Raw genomic sequence first — 21392 nt, 5'->3', positions numbered from 1 at the left:
GCCTTCTATGACCGAGCCACTTCTGTATCCACCTTGCCAGCTCACCCCTGATCCCGTGTGACTTCACCTTTTGTACTAGTCTACCATGAGGGACCTTGTCCAAGGCCTTACTGAAGTCCATATAGACAACATCCACTGTCCAACCTGCATCAATCATCTTTGTGACCTCCTCGAAAAACTCTATCAAGTTAGTGAGACACGACCTCCCCTTCACAAAACCATGCTGCCTCTCACTAATACGTCCATTTGCTTCCAAATGGGAGTAGATCCTGTCTCGAAGAATTCTCTCCAGTAATTTCCCTACCACTGAAGTAAGGCTCACTGGCCTGTAGTTCCCTGGATTATCCTTGCTACCCTTCTTAAACAGAGGAACAACGTTGGCTATTCTCCAGTCCTCCGGGACATCACCTGAAGACAGTGAGGATCCAAAGATTTCTGTCAAGGCCTCAGCAATTTCCTCTCCAGCCTCGTTCAGTATTCTGGGGTAGATCCCATCAGGCCCTGGGGACTTATCTACCTTAATATTTTTTAAGACGCCCAACACCTCGGGCGAAATTCTCCGGAAACGGCGCGATGTCCGCCGACTGGTGCCCAAAACGGCGCAAATCAGACGGGCATCGCGCCGCCCCAAAGGTGCGGAATGCTCCGCATCTTTGGGGGCCGAGCCCCAACCTTAAGGGGCTAGGTCGGCGCCGGACGAATTTCCGCCCCGCCAGCTGGTGGAAAAGGCCTTTGGTGCCCCGCCAGCTGGGGCGGAAATGACATCTCCGGGCAGCGCATGCGTGGGTGCGTCAGCGGCCGCTGACGGCATTCCCGCGCATGCGCAGTGGAGGGAGTCTCTTCTGCCTCCGCCGTGGCAGAGGCGGAAGGGAAAGAGTACCCCCACGGCACAGGCCTGCCCACGGATCGGTGGGCCCCGATCGCGGGCCAGGCCACCGTGGGGGCACCCCCCAGGGCCAGATCGCCCCCCCCAGGACCCCGGAGCCCGCCCGCGCCGCCTTATCCCGCCGGTAAGGTAGGTGGTTTAATATATGCCGGTGGGACAGGCATTTTAGCGGCGGGACTTCGGCCCATCCGGGCCGGAGAATCGAGCGGGGGGGCCCGCCAACCGGCGCGGCGCGATTTCCGCCCCCGCCGAATATCCGGTGCCGGAGACTTCGGCAACCGGCGGGGGCGGGATTAACGCCAGCCCCCGGCGATTCTCCGACCCAGCTGGGGGTCGGAGAATCTCGCCCCTGGTCTTTTTGGATCTCAATGTGACCCAGGCTATCTACACACCCTTCTCCAGACTCAACATCTACCAATTCCTTCTCTTTGGTGAATACTGAAGCAAAGTATTCATTTAGTACCTCGCCCATTTCCTCTGGCTCCACACATAGATTCCCTTGCCTATCCTTCAGTGGGCCAACCCTTTCCCTGTCTACCCTCTTGCTTTTTATGTACGTGTAAAAAGCCTTGGGATTTTCCTTAACCCTATTTGCCAATGATTTTTCGTGACCCCTTCTAGCCCTCCTGACTCCTTGCTTAAGTTAATCCACACAGGCTTCGTCTGTTCCCAGCCTTTTAGCCCTGACAAATGCCTCCTTTTTCTTTTTGACGAGGCCGACAATATCTCTCGTTATCCAAGGTTCCCGAAAATTGCCGTATTTATCCTTCTTCCTCGCAGCAACATGCCGGTCCTGAATTCCTTTCAACTGACACTTGAAAGCCTCCCACATGTCAGATGTTGATTTGCCCTCAAACATCCGCCCCCAATCTAGGTTCTTCAGTTCCCGCCTAATATTGTTATAATTAGCCTTCCCCCAATTTAGCACATTCACCCGAGGACCACTGTTATCCTTGTCCACCAGCACTTTAAAACTTACTGAATTGTGGTCACTGTTCCCGAAATGCTCCCCTACTGAAACTTCTACCACCTGGCCGGGCTCATTCCCCAATACCAGGTCCAGTACCGCCCCTTCCCTAGTTGGACTGTCTACATATTGTTTTAAGAAGCCCTCCTGGATGCTCCTTACAAACTCTGCCCCGTCTAAGCCCCTGGCACTAAGTGAGTCCCAGTCAATATTGGGGAAGTTGAAGTCTCCCATCACCACAACCCTGTTGTTTTTACTCTTTTCCAAAATCTGTCTACCTATCTGTCCTCTATCTCCCGCTGGCTGTTGGGAGGCCTGTAGTAAACCCCCAACATTGTGACTGCTGACATAACTTTTATTGTCACAAATAGGCTTACATTAACACTGTAATGAAGTTACTGTGAAAATCCCTTAGGCGCCACATTCCGGTGCCTGTTCGGGTACACAGAGGGAGAATTCAGAATGTCCAATTCACATAACAGCACGTCTTTCGGACTTGTGGGAGGAAACCGTAGCACCCGGGGGAAACCCACGCAGACACGGGAGAACCTGCAGACTCTGCACAGTGACCCAAGCCGGGAATCAAATCTGGGACCCTGGCACTGTGAAGCAACAGTGCTAACTACTGTGATGCTGCGCTCACATTTGTGACATAGGAAATGCTATGTGGCTCATTGTCAATTTTTCTTTGATTATCCCTCCTATGAAACTCCTTCGGACATTTTACTCTGTTAAAGGTGCTGTATAAATACGAGTGATTGCTGTTGAAGCCACGTGTATCTAATTGGGAATCCAGATGTGGCTAATTTTGTCTTTGGTTGACAAATAAATCAGGTGATAGACACCGTCGTTGGTCATGTGATCTCAATCTCAATGGTCATTTACACAGCCTGTTCGAGTGAACTTTAACCTTTTTGTGCAATGGTAAGACTAAAAGCAAAGTGTGTAAACGTTCTTTGGTCAGTGTGAAGACTTTACTCCCTCAGTTACTGAATGGTGGAGATGTTAGGAACAATGGAACATAGGGACAAGAGTTGGCCATTCAGTCCGTCAAGCCTCCTTTGGCTTTCAATACAGTCATGGCTGATCACCCACAGCAATGCCTTTTACCCCATATCACCACCATAACCATTCACTTATTATTAATCAGAAATCCACCAATGTCTAATTTAAACATACTCTGTGACTGAGCTTCTACAGCCATGTGGGTAGAGAATCCTAAAGATTCACAACCCTCTGTGTAAAGAAATTTCTCCTCATCTCGGTGATAAGTGGCATCCCCCTTATTTTGAAATGGTGCCCCATGGCCCTAGGCGTCCTAACCAAGGGAAACATCTTACCTGCATCCACCCTGTCTATTCCTTAAAGTGTTCTGTAAGTTTCAATGAGATCATAGCTCCTTCTTCGAAACTCTTCTGGCGAATCCAGGCTCAATTTGCCCAACCACTCTTTATAAGACAGTCCCACCACCCCCGGAACAAGTCTGGTGAACCTTTGTGCACTCCCTCTCTGGCAATAATATCCTTTCTGAGGGAAGGAGACCAGGGACGGGATTCTCCGACCCCGCCGGGACTGAGAATCGCTGGGGGGCGATGTGAATCCTGCCCCGACGCTGGCTGCCGGATTCTCCGGCGCCGGTTTTTCGCCAGGGACGGGGATCGCGTCATGCCAGTTGGGGGCCGTTGGCAGTGGCCCCCCGGCGATTCTGCCCTCTGCGATGGGCCGAGTGGCCGACCGTTTTCGGCCAGTCCTGCCAGCGTAAATCAAACATGGTCCTTACCGGCGGGACCTGGCTCTGCGGGTGGCCAGCAGAGTCCTCGGGGGGGTTGCAGGGGGATCTGGCCCCGGGGAGGGCCCCCATGGTGGCCTGGCCCGCGATCGGTGCCCACCGATCTGCAGGCGGGCCTGTGCCGTGGGGGCACTCTTTCCCTCCGCGCCAGCCGCTGTAATGGTCCGCCATGGCCGGCGTGGGGAAGAACCCCCCTGCGCATGCGCTCGGATCACGCCAGAACACGCTGGCACTCCTGCGTATGCGCCAACTCGTGCCGGCCGGTGGAAGCCCTTCGCACCAATTGGCGCGGCGCCGGCGGAGTTGGCGCTGGCCTAGCCCCTGAAGGTGCGGAGGATTCCGCACCTTCCGGGCAGCATGACACCGGAGTGGTTCACGCCGGAGTGGTCCTCGGCACCGGTACGGCCCGCCCCGCCGGATAGCGGAGAATCCCGGCCCAGAACTGCACGCAGTGTTCCAGGTTTGGTCGAACCAAGGTTCTGTACATTTGAAACAATCCCCTTGCAATAAACCACAGAATCACATAATCCCTACAGTGCAGAAGGAGACCATTTGGCCCATCGAGTCTGCACCGACCCTCCGAAAGGTCACCCTACCTAGGCCCATTCCCCCACCCTATCCCCATAACCCCACTGAACCTGCACATCTTTGGACTTTGGGAAGAAACTGGAGCACCCAGAGGAGACCCAGGCAGACACAGGGAGAACGTGCAAACTCCATACAGACAGGCACCTACGGCCAGAATCGAACCTGAGTTCCTGGCGGTGTGAGGCAGCAGTGCTAACCACTGTGCCACCTAACATTCAATTAGCTAACATTCCAATAGCTTTCCTAATAGCTTGCTGCACCTGCAAGTTCGCCTTCAGTGACTTATGAACAAGGACACCCAGGTCCCTTTGTGCATCTGCACCTTCTCATTTCTGACCATTTAGGAAATATTCTGCACATCTGTTCCTGCTACCAAAATGGATTGCCTCACATTTTTCCACATTATATTCCATGTGCCATGTTATTTCCCACTCACTAAGTCTGTCCAAATCCTCCTGTAGCATTTTACATCATCTTCACAACATACATTCCCACGTAGCTTTGCATCATTTGCGAACTTGGAAATAGTACACTTGGCCCGCACATCCAAATCATGGATGTATATTGTGAACAGTTGGAGCCCCATGTACTAATCCTTGTAGTACCCCACAGCCACAGCCAGCCAACATGAGAATGGCCCATTTATTCCTACTCTATGTTTTCTGCCTGTTAGCCAATACTTAATCCATGCCAGCATATTGACTCCTATCTCACATGCCTTAATTTTGCTCATCACCCTCCTGTGGGAGACTTTATCAACAGCCTTCTGAAAATCCAAATTGTAAGAGTCCTTCCTGTTTATTTCCTTTATGTTATTTTATTATTTTTTTCCGAGGACACATAATCGGAATGTGCCTTTAAACAGATGACTCAAAATTGAAGCAGACTGCTTTTGAGGAGACTATTCCCAGGTTTTGTTTTGAGACAGAATACCTCGGCACCAAGTGGATCTTAGGAATCCGGTTTGGAGGGAGTCAGATCGATTGGTTGGCTCGCAACCGGTGAATTGGCCAGGGACAGTCTTCTGCCTAACAATGGTCAGTGATTGGTTCCTGCGTGATGATTTCTGAGAAAACTGGGCCTTGGAAGTGAAAGGAACTCTCTCTCTCCCTCTCCTGCTTGTTGACATCATTTATCCATTTAATTAAAATACTGTACATAAAAAAAGTTTACTTGTGTTAAAGTGACAAACCTGGTGATTCCAGTTCATTGGGCTCAACTAAGGATGATCCCTCTCATTTTATTTTAAATAAAATCTTATTTCACCTGTCTTGCGACTTCGTGTCAAGTGGGGCTGGAATTGACTGTGCACTAACCCAAGGTGTCATGACAAAATATTCTATATCTACCAACTCTCCTTTGTTAATTTTGTTAGTAACATCCTCAAAAAACTCCACGTTCATCAAACGTGATTTCCCATTCCTAAATCTATGCTGATTATGCCGAATCAGTTCATGATATTATCAAGTGTCCATTTAGCGCATCCTTTATGATAGGTTCTAGCATTTTACTTGCTACAGATGTAAGGCTAATAGGTTTGTATTTCCCCGTTTTCTTTCCCACTCCTTTCTTAATTAGTGGGGTGACATTTGCTACCTTCCCACCTTCAGGGACCGTTCAAGGATCTGTAAAATTTTGGAAGATGATCACCAATGCATCCACTATCTCTATATCAATCCCTTTCAACACTCGAGGATGCAAACGTAAGCTGACCAGAATTGCCAACACTGCAGGTAAAATCATCGGTAGGCAGCAGACACAGCTCGATAATTTATTTAACAATGCAGTTAAGAGGAAAGCTCAGACCATCATTCATGATCCCTCTCACTTTTTATCTCATCAATTTGAAAGTCTCCCTTCGGGCCGGCCCTTTAGAATGCCTGTTGCCAGGAAAAATCTGATCAAAGGTCTTTTTTTTGTTTTCACTGCCATAAGCGTACTAACTAAGAATGTAAATTTAACTTGCTGATTTTATTCATTTTAACTGCAGCAAGTGCTTTAATGGCAGTGTGCAATGTGTTATGTTTGTATAGTATGGATGTATGTTATATATTCCCAAATGTATGAATGTAGCGACACATGAAATATTTACAGTTTTTAACGAATGACTGTATGATTATATGTTATGTTGGAGGTGAAGTCAAAGACAAATTTCCACTTTTGTGTGGACAAAAAGTTCTAATCCATAATGTCGGATCCCGGGGACTTATCAACTTTCAGTCCCATTAATTCCTCCAATACAAATTTCTTGGGCAGGATTCTCCGATCCCGCGCTGGGTCGGCGAATCGCCGATGGAGGCGCCAATCGCACAACGCCGCTCCGATGCCAGGCCGCCAATTCTCCCGCGACTGGAGAATCGCCGCCAATGGCGCCGGCATGGTCGCCACGGCACCAGTCAGGGGCTGCTCAATGCGCCCCCCCCCCCCCCTCCCCCCCGGCGATTCTCTGTGCTCGACGGGCCGAATGCCCGCTGAGTTCGGCTGAGTTCCGCCAGCGTCATTCGCGTGTGGTCCTACCCGGCGGGACCTCGGAGTTCTGGCTGCAGGGGCCGTCCTGGCTCGGGGATCCGATTATGGGGGGGGGTGTCCTCCACGGTGGCCAGACCCGCGATCGGGGTCTACTGATCAACGGGCGGGCTAATTCCGGGGGGGGGGGCTATGTTCCTCCACGCCGGGCCCCTGTAGGTTGCCTGGGGGCGAGCGCGGAGACGGCAACTCACGCGCATGCGCGGACCCGCGCCGCCCGTGCTGGCGCCCGTATCGGCAGCTGGAGCTGCATGAAGCGCTCCAGTGCTGTGCAGGCCCCCTGTGCGGCGCAGGATCGCTGCTCCTAGCGGCCAGATGAGACCGCCGTAAAACGCTCCGGCGTTTACGACGGCGTCAACACTCAGCCCTATTATTGGAGAATCCCGCCCCCTGACTGTACTAATTTCCTTCAGCTCCTCATTCTCCCTAGTTCGTTAGATCTCTACATCTGGGAGATTTCCTGTATCCTTCTTGTTTTGTTCATATGGGTGTGTACTGAATGTTTACCTGGAGTGTGTGTGTTTGTAAGACATTTCCTCCCAAAATAATGCATGTGGCTAAACCAATATCACCATTAACTGGGGTCATTCAGTATTTCCATTGATGGACACCAGGTGAAGCTTCTGTGGTACAATTTATCTCCTTGTCTTTTCTGCAACATTCAATCAGCATGACAAAAATAGAGAGATCAACTGGTTATTCATTTACATTCATATTTTGGGGATCCTGCTAAGTCCAAAATGATTAGCACGTTTCTCTATAAGCAAGAACGCATCCGGGGTTTAGCGGAAACATGTGCAGATGCTAAATAAATGTCAATTCTTCCTTCAGTTATTTTCCTTTATCGTCAGTCCTGATAATAAAAGATGACCCAAGGACAATACTGAGAAAGGATCTTGGCTCAGAAAATGAGGAACTAGAATCAGCATGGGTGGAGATTAGGAATAGCAAGAGTCATAAAAATAGGTTATAGACACATAAACAGTAGTTGAACTGTTGGACAGAAAATTAAGCAAGAAATTATTGCAGTTTTTCTCCCCTGTTGTTTGCGCTTGCGATCGAGCCGTTGGCCATCGCGTTGGGGAGTTTGGAGATGTGGAAAGGGATAATGCGGGGGGGGGGGGGGGCGGTAGAGCATTGGGTATTTTTGTATGCGGACGACTTGTTGTTGTATGTATCGGAACCAAGTGTGTCGATGGGAGGGATGTTGGAGCTGCTTCGAGTGTTTGGGTCTTTGTCGGGATATCAAACTAAATTTAGACAAAAATGAATATTTTGTGGTGCCTTGGCCAGTGGTGGGATGGCTACCATTCCGTAGAGCAGGGACTCACTTAAGATATCTGGGGGTGCAGGTGGCATGGGATTGGGGGGATCCGTAGGCATAACATTACTAGACTGGTGGGGAGGGTGAAAGCGGATCTGGCAAGGTGGGATGGTCTCCCTCTGTCATTAACAGGCCGGGTACTGGCAATTAAAATGAACGTTTTGCCGTGATTGTTGTTTATTTTTTAGTGCCTGCCGATCTTCCCACCAAATGCATTTTTCAAGGAGGTCGAAAAGATGATTACCTCGTTTATGGGGCGGATGGGGGTAGGGGTGGATGGTGGCTAGGATTAGGAGGGTGCTGTTGCAGAGAGCAGAGAGGAAGGCAGTCAGGGGTGTTGGGTCTTCCGAATTTACTATATTATTACTCGGCGGCGAAACGCGGAGAAGGTGAGGAACTGGGTAAGAGGGGGAGACTCCCAGTGGGTTAGAATGGAGGAAAGTCTGTGTAGGGGGTCGAGGCTGAGGGTGTTGGCAACAGCGCCACTCCCAATGGCTCCAGGGAAATGCTCAGGGAGTCCGGAAGTAGTAGCGACATTGAAAACCTGGAGGCAGTTGCGCCCGCACTTTCGACTGGGGGCGGGGTCAAGGGAAATGCCGATTCGGGGGAATCACAGATTTGAACAACGGAAGTGGGATGGGTGTTTTCGACGATGGGAGGAGAAGGGAGTCAGGGCACTAAAGGATTTGTTTCTGGGGGGCTGGTTTGCAGGACTGAAGGAGCTGGAGACAAAATATGGGTTGGGCCAGGGGGAAATGTCCAGGTATATGCTGGTCTGGGATTTTGCTAAGAAGGAGATGCAGAGCTTTCCGGTGGCACCGGCCTCCACACTGTTGGAGGAGGTGCTGACTACAGGGGGAATGGAGAAGGGGGTGGTGTCGGCGATTTATGGGGCAATTCTGGGAGAAGAGGAGGCACCGCTGGAGGGATTAAGGCAAAGCGGGAGGAAGAGCTGGGAGAGAGTATGGCGGAGGGGTTGTGGTGAGAGGTGCTCTGTAGAGTAAATGCCTGAACTTAGTGCACGAGGTTAGGGCTGATACGGCTGAAGGTGGTGTATAGGGTGCACCTCACAAACGCGAGGCTGAGCCGACTCTTTGAGGGGGTAGAGGATGTTTGTGAACGTTGCGGGGAGGGGCCCCGCAAACTACATTCATATGTTTTGGTCCTGTCCAAAGCTGGAGGGGTATTGGAGGGAGGTGTTCAGGGTAATTTCGAAGGTGGTACATGTGAGGCTTGAGTCGGGTCCTCTGGAGGCCATATTCGGGGTATCAGATCGGCCGGGGTTGGAAGCGGGTGCGGAGGCAGATGTTTTAGCCTTCGCCTTGCTGATCGCCCGAAGGCGTATCCTGTTAGGGTGGAGGTCAGTATATCCACCCTGTGCCCTGGTGTGATGGGGGGACCTGTTGGAGTTTTTAACACTCAAGAAGGTGAAGTTTGAGTTGAAGGGAAGGATAGAGGGGTTCTACAATTCATGGGCTTTGTTTATTATGCACTTTCAAGAATTGTATGACATCGAACATGGGGGGGGGGGGGGGGGGGGGGGTTGGTGGGGTGGAGTAGCGTTGGGGTGGGGGGGGGTTGGGGTGGGTGGGGGTTTGGACTGTGCATATTGTTGGTGACTATGTATTGGTGGATGGTGGATTCCTGAATCCTTTTCTTTGATGTTTGCATTTAATATGTTGCGTGTTGTTTGGGGTTTGGTGGGAAGAGGGAATTGTTGGCCAGGGCATTGACATCATATTTGTTACCGTTGATTGTTTGTTGGTGGCTGTAAATTTGGATGAAAATGTGAAAAAGGAGAATAAAAATATTTATTAAAAAAAAGAAAATTATTGCTGTGTATAAGACCTTAAGACCACAAGACATAGGAGCAGAATTAGGCCACTCGGCCCATCAAGTCTGCTCCGTCATTCAATCAGGGCTGATATTTTTCTCATCCCCATTCTCCTGCTTCCTCCCCATAACTCCTGATCCCCTTATTAATCAAGAACCTATCTATCTCTGCCTTAAACACATTCAGTGATTTGGCCTCCACAGCCTTCTGCGGCAAAGAGTTCCACAGATTCACCACCCTCTGGTTGAAGAAATTCCTCCTCATCTCTGTTTTAAAGGATCATCCCTTTAGTCTGAGATGGTGGCCTCTGCTTCTAGTTTTTCTTACAAGTGGTAAACAATCTCTCCACATCCACTCTATCCAGGCCTCGCATATCCTGTAAGTTACAATAAGACTCCCCTTCAACCTTCTAACCTCCAACGAGTACAGACCCAGAGTCCTCAACCGTTCCTCATACAACAAGCTCTTCATTCCAGCGATCATTCTTGTGATCCTTTCCAAGGCCAGCACATCCTTTCTTTGAGATACGGCATCCAAAACTGCTCACAATACTCCAAATGGGGTCTGACCAGAGCCTTACACAGCCTCAGAAGTACATCCCTGCTCTTGTATTCTAGTCCTCTCGACATGAATGCTAACATTGCATTTGCCTTCCTAATTGCCGACTGAACCTGCACGTTAACCTTAAGAGAATCTTGAACAAGGACTCCCAAGACCATTTATGCTTCTGATTTCCTAAGCATTTCCCCATTTAGAAAATAGTCTATGCCTCCATTTCTCCTTCCAAAGTGTTTAACCTCACATTTTTCCACATTGTATTCCACTTCTGCCACTTCATTGCCCACTTTCCTAGCCTGTCGAAGTCCTACTGCTTCCCCCTGCTTCCTCAATACTGCCTGTCCCTCTACGTACCTTTGTATCATCTGCAAACTTAGCAACCGTGCCTTCAGTTCCTTCTTTCAGATCATTCATGTATATTGTGAAAAGTTGTGGTCCCAGCACCGACCCCTGAGGCACACCATTAGTCACCGGCTGCCATCCTGAAAAATACCCCTTTATCCCCACTCTCTGCCTTCTGCCAGTCAGCCAATCCTCTAACCATGGTCTCTTAACTTATTTAACAGTCTCCTATGCGGCACCTTGTCAAAAGCCTTCTGGAAATCTAAATAAATCACATCCACTGGTTCTCCTTTGTCTAACTTCCTTGTTACCTCCTCAAAGAACCCTAACAGACATGACGTTCCCTTGACGAAGTCGTGCTGAATCAGTCCTATTTTATCATGCACTTCCAAGTACTCCGCGATCTCATCTTTAATAATGGACGCTAAAATCTTACCAATGACTGAAGTCAGGCTAACCGGCCTATAATTTCCACTATTCTGCCTCTCTCCCTTCTTAAACAGCGGTGTTACATTAGCCACTTTCCAGTCCTCTGGGACCCGCCCTGCCTCCAGTGATTCCTCAAAGATCACCACCAATGCCTCCACAATCTCCTCAGCTATCTCTTTTAGAACCCTGGGGTGTAGTCCATCCGGTCCAGGTGATTTATCCACCTTCAGACTTTTCAGTTTCCCCAGAACCATCTCCTTAGTGATGGTCACTGCACTCACCTCTGTCCCCTAATTCTCCTGGAGCTCTGGCATCCCACTGGTGTCTTCCACCGTGAAGATTGATGCAGAGAATGGTGCAGTGGTTAGCACTGCTGCCTCACGGCGCCGTGGCCCTAGGTTCGATCCCGGCTCTGGGTCACTGTCGCTGTGGAGTTTGCACATTCGCCCCGTGTTTGCGTGGGTTTCACCCTCACAACCCAAAGATGTGCAGGGTAGGTGGGTTGGCCACGCTAAATTGCCTCTTAATTGGAAAAAATGAATTGAACACTCTAAATTTTAAAAAAGACTGATGCAATGTACCTACTCAGTTCCTTTGCCATTTCTTTGTTTCCCATTATTACTTCTCCAGCCACATTTTCCAGTGGTCCAATGTCTTTTTTTGCCTCTCTCTTACCTTTCATACATTGAAAAAAAACTCTTCCTATCTTCTTTTATATTACTAGCTAGCTTACACTCATATTTCATCTTCTCCCTCCCTTATTGCTTTTTTAGTTGTCGCTTTTAAAGGGTTCCCAATCCTCTGGCTTCCCACTATTCCTCGCCACCTTGTGTGCCTTTTCTTTTATGCTGTTCTTGACTTCCCTCATCAACCATGGATGCCTTGTCCTCCCCTTAGTATGTTTCCTCCTCCTTTCTGTTGTGCCTCTCGAATAACCCCCAAAAGCGCCTGCCATTGCTGTTCCAATGTCTTTCCTGCTAGGTTCCTTTTCCAATCAACTCTGGCCAGCTCCTCTCTCATGTCTTTGTAGTTACCTTTATTTAATTGTAATACTGTTACATCTGATTTCAGCTTTTCCCTCTCAAACTGCAGGGTAAATTCAATCAGATTGTGATCACTGCTCCCTAAGGGTTCCTTCAACTTAAGTTCCCTAATCAAGTCTACATCATTACACATCGCCAAGTCCAGAATTGCCTGTTCCCTAGTAGGCTCTGTCACAAACTGCTCCAAAAAACAATCTGTTAGAGATTCCACAAATTCCTTTTCTTGGGATCCACTACCAACCTGATTTTCCCAGTCCACCTGCATATTGAAGTCTCCCATGATTATTGTAATATTGCCTTTTTTACATGCTTTTTCTATCTCCTGATTTATTTTCTGCCCCACACCCTGATTACAGTTGGGGGCCTGTACATAACTCCCGAGAGAGTCATTTTACCTTTGCGATTCCTCAACTTTACCCACAGAGATTCTATGCCTTCTGATCCTATATTGCTCCTTGCTATCGATTTAACTTCATTCCTTACTAACAATACAACCCCGCCCCCTTTGCCCATCTGCCTGTCCTTTCGATAGGACACATACCCTTGTATATTTTGATCCCAGCCCTAATCCCCTTGCAGCCGCTTCTCTGAAATGCCCACAACATCGTACCAGCCAATTTCAATGTGCGCAACAAGCTCATTTACCTTGTTCCATATACTGTGCGCATTTAGGTGCAAGACCCTCAGTCCTGCATTGACCACCTCCCTTCTCACACTTGTCACTTGAGGGTGATATTGTTCTCTTATTTTTGTTCTCTATTTTTGTTCTCTATTTTCCTTTCAGTTATTACACCTTCTAAGCTCTGGTTCCCACCCCACTGCCATACTAGTTTAAATCGTCCCGACGATAGACAATACAAGAATTGTGGGGGACTTTAAGCTTCATGTAGACTGGGCCAATCAAATTGGCAAATGTGATCCAAAAGATCAGTTTGTAGAATGTTTTTGTGACAGTTTTCAGGAGAAATATGTTGTGGAACCGTCTAGAGATAAAGCTACTTTAGATAGGGCAGCACGGTAGCACAGTGGTTCAGAATACAATTGAATTTTTGAACAATCTTCAACAAAGCCAGTTTTATAGGTAGGAAGAGAAAGCTGCTGATGGCTGATTGGGAAAATAGACTTAAATGTAAATCAGTAACCATTGGAAACCATTTAAAGAAACAATTCATAATAATAATCTTTATTGTCACAGATTCTGAATGCCTTTAAATGAAGGACCCTCAACGCCTCACTCCTCAGGAGCCAGCAAGAAATACCACATGGTTTGCTTTTTTGTTTGCTACATGTCTAAAATACTTGCCTTGAAAAGGTTTCCATTGTTACATTTGTGGCAAGTCAGAAAGGCCATCCATGGACCTTTCCACCATGGACCTAAACGGTGTCCCTACCAGCCATCATCACACCTGCTTAAATGCTCCTCACGACTCATGCCACCAGACTCAACATGGGGGGAGGTTATAAGATTCTGTCCACTATTGTTTACCATGCAAGATGCAGCTGAAAGTTCATGTTCAGACTTAAGAAACTCAGTTCATGAGAGGTTAAATGAAGTTGAAAGTTTTTCAAAGCTTTGGCTTGAGGGATGGATCTCCATTTCATCCCTCAATGTGAAAGTCAATTCAGAGAGTAGTAGTAAAAAGAAACTGAACTGAGAATAGTTTTGGACGGGTTCCTGGAGAATTAAGTGTCCACATAGGGGAGGAGGCCCATTAAAAAAAGTTAATGGAAATATTTTTGTGGTTTAGTGTATATATTGCCTCCTGAGTAGTGTTTAGTCAATGTTGCTTTTATTTTGTTACAGTAAAATGTTAAATATTTTCGTGTGACCCTTTTAGCTATTTACTAGAAGCTCAATTTTCTTTTTTTAAATGATCAAACTCTTCAGGAATTCATAGAATTTATAGTGCAGAAGGAGGCCATTCAGTCCATCGAGTCTGCACTGGCTCTTGGAAAGACAACCCTACTAAAGCCCACACCTCCACCCTATCCCCGTAAACCCAGTCACCTGACCTAACCTTTTGGACACTAAGGGTCAATTTAGAATGGCTAATCCACCTAACATGCACATCTTTGGACTTGTAACATGCTTTGCAGCGTCTTTGTGTCCTCCTCATCTCTTACATTCTCACCTCTTTGTGTCATCAGAAAACTTGGACACATTACTCTGCATCTTCATTCAAGTCATTAATATAGATTATACATAGCTGAGGCCCCAGCATTGACCTTTACAGCACCCCAATAGTAACAGCCTGCCATCTTGAAAATAATCCATTGTGTCCTATACTCTGCTTTCTGAATGTTAACCAATCTTCTATCCATGCTAATATATTACTGCAATCCCATGAGCCCTTACTTTTGCAACAACCTTTTTGTGTGGCACCTTAAATGCCTTTTGAAAATCCTAAATTGACCACATCTACTGGTTCCCCTTTATCTAGCATATTGGTTACATCCACAAAGAGATTTGTCAAATGGAATTTTCCTCTCATAAAAGCATGTTGCTTCTGCCTAATCATATGATTTCCTAAGTGCCTTGTTACTAGGTCCTGAACAATAGATTCCAGCATTTTGCTGATGGCTGATATCAGGCTAACTGGCCTGGGGTTTTCTCTCGCCGTCCTCCCTTGAACAGTGATGGTTTATTTGCTGGCTTCCAATCTGCTGGGACCGTCCTAGAATCTGAGGAATTTTGGAAGATCACAATCATCGCGTCCACTATCACTGCAGCTGTCACTTTTAAAATCAAGGGTGGAGGTCATCGGGTGCAGGCGATTCAATCAGCACAATTACAGTCCCATTGTTTAATGTGGGGAATTGGGCTCAATGCGATCTCCCTCTCCGACCGTGACACAGCGAGCAGCTGAACAAAGGCCAAATTCTCCACCAGCATCTTGCAAAGGGTTAAGCACGAAACTGCATAAAATAACTGCAATGCCTAATAGTGCTCAAACAGATCTGTGCACAATGTTTTTTCTCAATACATTACTAAAAACAGAATATTATCACAAATACACATCAGCTCTGTCAATATTCGTAAAGACAGGATGTAACATTTGGTGTCAGGAGCCTTCAGACAGTGCATCATTGAATCTTATAGCACAGAAGGTCGTTATTGAGTCCAACATGCCTGCCCCAGACCCTATGGTACAATTATTATCCACTTTGCGGCACCCTCCGCACCGCCCCCCTCCCCCCCGCCCTTCCCCATAGACCTCCAAAGTATTTGTCCAATTCCCTTTTGAGAGCATCTATTCAATCTGCTGCCACCATCCTTTCAGGCACAGTCTCCCAGAATACAACAACATTAAAAGATCATCTTCTGGTTATATCTGTGTCCTCTAGTTACTGGGACCCTCCTCTTACTAAAAATTATTTATCCTTATTTATTCTGTCAAAACCTTTCATCTATGCCTCCTCCCGCTATGGCAAGCGGGAGGGTGGGGTGGCTGGAGGCAGAGAGTCCCACCCAATGTGCTGGGTATTCACAGAGTCCAAAAGACTCCGGAGCCACTTAAAGATTACAGGGAACGGAATCCCGGATTCCTGCTTCTGTTCCCGGTGCTCCCCACCCACCTGGCTTTTAAACAAAAGGATTTTTTACATCGATTCTGCTTGGATTTGCTGGGCAAGTCATGCAGAAGGGGCTTTGCCTCCATTGGTATATGAATCCTATAGCTATCAACATTTGACACTAATATTATACTTGAGGGATAGGAAAACAAATGGAGACCGTTGGCCTGAGATTTAATCATTATACTGATCTACAAGGCTCCACTGTATGCGTCTATCTTTTATGAAGGCAATGAGGAAGAGACAATGTGATATTTAACACATTGAGATTCACATCTGTTGCAAATCTCCATGCGCCCAGGTGAGGCTATCTCCATACACTGAACAGCTAGGTCACAAAGAATTCGATATTGTCAGCCTTTGTGAAGGGGCAGCCAACAAGCCAAATCCTAGGGTGCGCTGTCAAAATAAACAATGGACTCCAGCAGTGAACTGCCCAAAATTAAACGGATTGATAATTTCATCAAATGAAGAACGTACAAAATATCCCATGGTGCAGTCTGGGGACACTAGCATATCTAACCCCGTTCTGTACCAGTCCTGGGAGTGTTTGATGAGGACAGTGTAGAGGGAGCTTTACTCTGTATCTAACCCTGGCTGTACCAGTCCTGGGAGTGTTTAATGGGGAGAGTGTAGAGCGAGCTTTAGTCTGTATCTGACCCCGTGCTGTATCTGTCCTGGGAGTGTTTGGTGGGGATAGTGTAGAGGGAGCTTTATTCTCTATCTAACCCGTAGTGTATCTACCTTGAGAGTGTTAGATGAGGACAATGTAGATGGAGCTTTACTCTGTAGCTAGACCAGGGTGTACCTGTCCTGGGAGTTCTTGGTAAGGACAGTGTAGAGGGAATTTTACTCTCTAACTCCATGCTATACCTGTCCTGGGTGTGTTGATGGGACTGTGTTGAGGGAGCTTTATTCTGCATCTAACTCTGTGCTGTACCTGTCCTGGGAGTGTTTGATCAGGACAGTGTAGAGGGAGTTTTACTTTCTATCTAATTCCATGGTACCTGTCTTGGGTGTGTTTTATGGGACAGTGTAGAGGGAGCTTTACTCTGTATCTAACCCCGTGCTGTACCTGTCCTGGGAGTGTTTGATAGGGACAGTGTAGAGGGAGCTTTACTCTGTATCCAACTCTGTGCTTTACCTGTCCTGGGAGTGCTTGATGGGGACAGTGTAGAGGGAGTTTTACTCTGTATCCAACTCTGTGCTGTACTTGTTCTGGGAGTGTTTGATGGGAACAGTGTAGAGGGAGCTTTATCTGTATCCAAACCTGTGCTGTACCTGTTCTGGGAGTGTTTGATGGGGACAGTGTAGGGAGAGCTTTACTCTGTATCTAGCCTGGTGTGTACCTGCCCTGGGAGTGTTTGATGCTCATACTGTTACATTATCCTACATTCCCCTTGAGATAGAAAATCCTCTGCACATTGCTAAAAATCCTAGAGTGGTGGAGATTTATAATATTTGAAAAGAGTGTCACAAATATAGCAGATTATAGCTCATAATTGTCAGTAAAATACTCATTAGTTTAAACTGAAAATATCAGGAAAATATAGAGTGAGGGATACCTACTGCCCAGAGCAGGATACACAAAACTTCAGCTATTCATGAGGCTGATCATTGTTTTCTGTTGTTGGTTATGGTTTGGGATTCTCACCCCCACCTTCGCTGACACAGACATGGATCATATCAAACTTGTGGCCCTGACCTGTTGCTCATGGAGATGATAATATTGTATTCCTTATCTCCTGGACTGCAGTGTTTTTTTGTATCAGAGACTAGACTGTGTCAATGTTCATCAAGCCTCTCATCATCCAATTTGACGCAGTAAACAAGTCTGCCAGTGTTTAATTACCCAGCTCCTTGTCTCTGTGTTCAACATAAAAGGGTTAATTTTAACGATGGGGGTTGGGCTGTTTGAATCTGGGCCACTGAATCCCTTCAATAGGAGCCTAGTTCATTTTGATTCATTCAGTAACATGCTGCTATGGAGATGTACCCCGCCCCCCCCTCCCCACACCAGCTCAAGCTGAAGTAATATCAGGTGGCCCTTAGTGACCCAGCTAGTGAGTTGGAAAGGGAGGGCAGGAATCAAAGGGAGCAAGAGCTATGTGGAACCATAGAATAGAATAGGTTCCAAATGACTCTTTCTCCATTTGACTCCTCCGTCTCTCCCATATCCCTGGGAGGAGGAGGTGAGTTCAGGAGGGAGGGAGAGAGTGGTAGTGTTGGATCAGGTGGGGAGAAGCGGTTTCTTGGTGGGCTGGGCATCGTTTTGTTATCATGGACCTCAGGAGGCTCTCCTGCCTAACTGAGCCTCACTCCAATGGTGAGACTGGACAGTTCACCTGGCCCAGCAATGTTACTGAATGGAGTTCCAACAATGAGGGTTCAGCTTAACTGCTCTTGGAGATCCCAGGGAATCAGATGTCAGACTCCAGTTTCATAGAATCATAGAATCTACAGTGCAGAAGGTGGCCATAATAATAATAATAATCACTTATTGTCACAAGTAGGCTTCAATGAAATTACTGAGAAAAGCCCCTAGTCGCCACATTCTGGCACCTGTTCGGGGAGGCCGGTACAGGAATTGAACCCGCGCTGTGGTCATTGTTCGGCATTACAAACCAGCTGCTTAGCCCACTGTGCTAAACCAGTCCCTATCCATCGCATCTTCACCGGCCCTTGGAAAGAGCACCCTACCTAAGCGCACACCACCACCCTATCCCCATAACCCCACTCAACCTTTTTGGACACTAAGGGCAATTTAGCATGGCCAATCCACCTAACCTGCACATCTTTGGACTGTGGGAGGAAACCGGAGCACCCGGAGGAAACCCACGCAGACAAAGGGAGAAAGTGCAGACTCCGCACAGACAGTGCCCCAAGCTGGGAATCGAACCTGGGACCCTGGAGCTGTGAAGCAACAGTGATATCCACTGTGCTACCGTGCCACCCTGATTTGTTGGAAATAATTAATGATGTTCTTTCTGATTAAACTGACTTGCAATAGATCTCGTAGGTTAAAATAATGGTAAAGCAGGATTAAGTAGTGAGGTCAAAGACCTAATTTCAAGTCCATTGTCTCCATGAGCGGGAAGAGTTCAATATCCCACAAGTAGAAATGTAAAATAAGCTTTTTCTTCACAATCAATGTTCCACATCACCACCATTCTTACTGGTGATGGCTTTATTCTGTATCTGACCCCATGCTGTACCTGTCCTGGGAGTGTTTGATGGGGACAGTGGAGAGGGAGCTTTATTCTGTATCTAACCGTGTGCTGTACCTGTTCTGATAGTGTTTGATAGGGACAGTGAAGAGGGAGCTTTACTCTGTATCTAACCCCATGCTGTGCCTGCCCTGGGAGTGTTTGATGGGGACAGTGTAGAGGGAGCTTTACTCTGTATGTAACCCTGTGCTGTACCTGTCCTGTGAGTGTTTGATGGTGACAGTGTAGACGGAGCTTTATTCTGTATCTAACACTGTGCTGTACCTGTCCTGTGAGTGTTTGATGGGGACAGTGTAGACGGAGCTTTATTCTGTATCTAACCCGTGCTGTTCCTGTCCTGTGAGTGTTTGATGGGGCAGTGTAGACGGAGCTTTACTCTGTATCTGACCCCATGCTGTACCTGTCCTGGGAGTGATTGATGGGGACAGGGTAGAGGGAGCTTTACTCTGTATCTAACCCCATGCTGTACCTGTCCTGGGAGTGTTTGATGGGGACAGTGTACAGGGAGCTTTATTCTGTATCTAACCCCATGCTGTTCCTTTCCTGTGAGTGTTTGATGGGGACAATGTATAGGGAGTTTTCCCTCTGTATTTGACCCTGCGCTGTACCTGTCCTGGCAGTGTTTGATGGGGCAGTGTAGACGGAGCTTTACTCTGTATCTGACCCCGTGCTGTACATGTCCTGAGAGTGTTTGATGGGGGCAGTGTGGAGGGAGCTTTACTCTGTATCTGACCCTGTGCTGTACCTGTCCTGGGAGTGTTTGATGGGGGCAGTGAAGACGGAGCTTTACTCTGTATCTAGCCCTGTGCTGTACCTGTCCTGAGAGTGTTTGATGGGGACAGTGTAGAAGGGACTTTACTCTATATTGTGCCCAGTGATGTACCAACCTTGGGAGTGTTTGATGGGGATAGTGTCGAGGAGCTTTACTCTGTAACTAGCCATGTACTGTACCTGTCCTATGAGTGTTTGATGGGGGCAGTGTAGAGGGAATTTTACTCGATATCGTACCCTGTGCTATACCTGGCATGGTTGTGTTTGATGGGGCAGTGTAGCGGGAGCTTTACTCTGTATCTAACCCCGTGCTGAATCTGTCCTGGGAGTGTTTGATGGTGACAGTGTAAAGGAGCTTATTGTGGCAAGGGAATTCACCATTTGGGAAAGAAATATCCATGAGGTAAAAAAGTACCTGTTCTTTATCATGGAGAGGGAACAGGAATCCGGCCCGAGTGGAGGACTATTTTAGCCACCCTGCTGAACCACACCGCCGGGTTAGGAAAAGCCCGGAATTTAATGTCCAGCAACAAATTTGGTCTCTATAAAACGGACTTGGTGCCTTTCTCCTTCAGTTTATACTATCCCATACTGGAATAGGTTACAGATAGATAACCGATTAAAAAATATAGAGTCGCTCCTAATATCAAAGTTATTTTAAAAATTCAACCACAAATTACCTTTCCAATCCCGTATACCTCCTCTCTTCAGGAGGTTTATTAAATGATGCAGTTCTTCCACGTATGAAGCCCACAGACTTCAGCTCAGAGATTTCACCAAGCAAGCTCTGTCCTCACAGCCGATTCATTCGCAAACATCAGCGATCCACCTCGACTCACCAAAGTAATGAACATTTTCACATGATTCCAAATAGTCATTCAGTCACAGTCTTTTCCATTCAATATTAGAGCGACGGGACAATATTAAAATACTTACCGTGTACTCTGTACCGTCCCTTGTGCCAGGAGAGCGGCTCAGGTTTAATCGTGCTCAGGCGCTGGGCACCACAAGAGCCGCTTTGTCTGGAGACATGGTCCCAGAGAGCATGTGACTAGTGTTTTAAACAATATCAAACCTTAATCTGCCGCCCCAACAATCTTGGTCATCGCTTTCTAAAGCTGCAGGTCCCAGTGTCACCGCCTCCTCTGGCTCATGCCAATATCACACAGCTCCTGAAACTGACCCGGTGCCGGAATTTCCCGGGATGTTTCACCCACACGAATCACCCCATGGGCACAGGCAGCGCACAAACACCGCCTGGCGAGCACTTAAAATCACTTCGCAACTTTCAAAGTGTCAACTCGCTCACCTTGGATACATCACAGCCCCTCCTCCAATATCAGAATCCCGCCTATAACCTCACAGCCCCATCCCTAATCTCACAGCCCCACCCTAATCTCAGAGCCCCGCCTTTAATCTCACAGCCCCACCCTAATCTCACAACCCCGCCTTTAATCTCACAGCCCCACCCTAATCTCACAGCCCCAGCCCTAATCTCACAGCCCCGCCTTTAATCTCACAGCTCCACCCTAATC

General features: G+C 47.6%; 1 protein-coding gene across 7 annotated transcripts in view; it reads right to left on the bottom strand.

Moving 5' to 3' along the window:
• slc16a4 (solute carrier family 16 member 4) overlaps nucleotides 1–21126 on the bottom strand; it is a 167540-nt gene extending 146414 nt beyond the window's left edge. For 5 of the 7 annotated variants that reach the window (XM_072480234.1, XM_072480230.1, XM_072480235.1 and 2 more), the window contains exon 1: nucleotides 20794–20924. The gene's annotated coding sequence lies outside the window, so the exon portion shown is untranslated. The other 2 variants (XM_072480233.1, XM_072480232.1) reach the window with 2 other exon arrangements.
• Between the last annotated feature and the right edge of the window lie 266 nt (nucleotides 21127–21392).

This window comes from Scyliorhinus torazame, chromosome 17 (assembly GCF_047496885.1).
Source record: "Scyliorhinus torazame isolate Kashiwa2021f chromosome 17, sScyTor2.1, whole genome shotgun sequence".
NCBI classification, from domain to species: Eukaryota; Metazoa; Chordata; class Chondrichthyes; order Carcharhiniformes; family Scyliorhinidae; genus Scyliorhinus; species Scyliorhinus torazame.
This window is presented reverse-complemented; position numbering and strand designations above follow the sequence as displayed.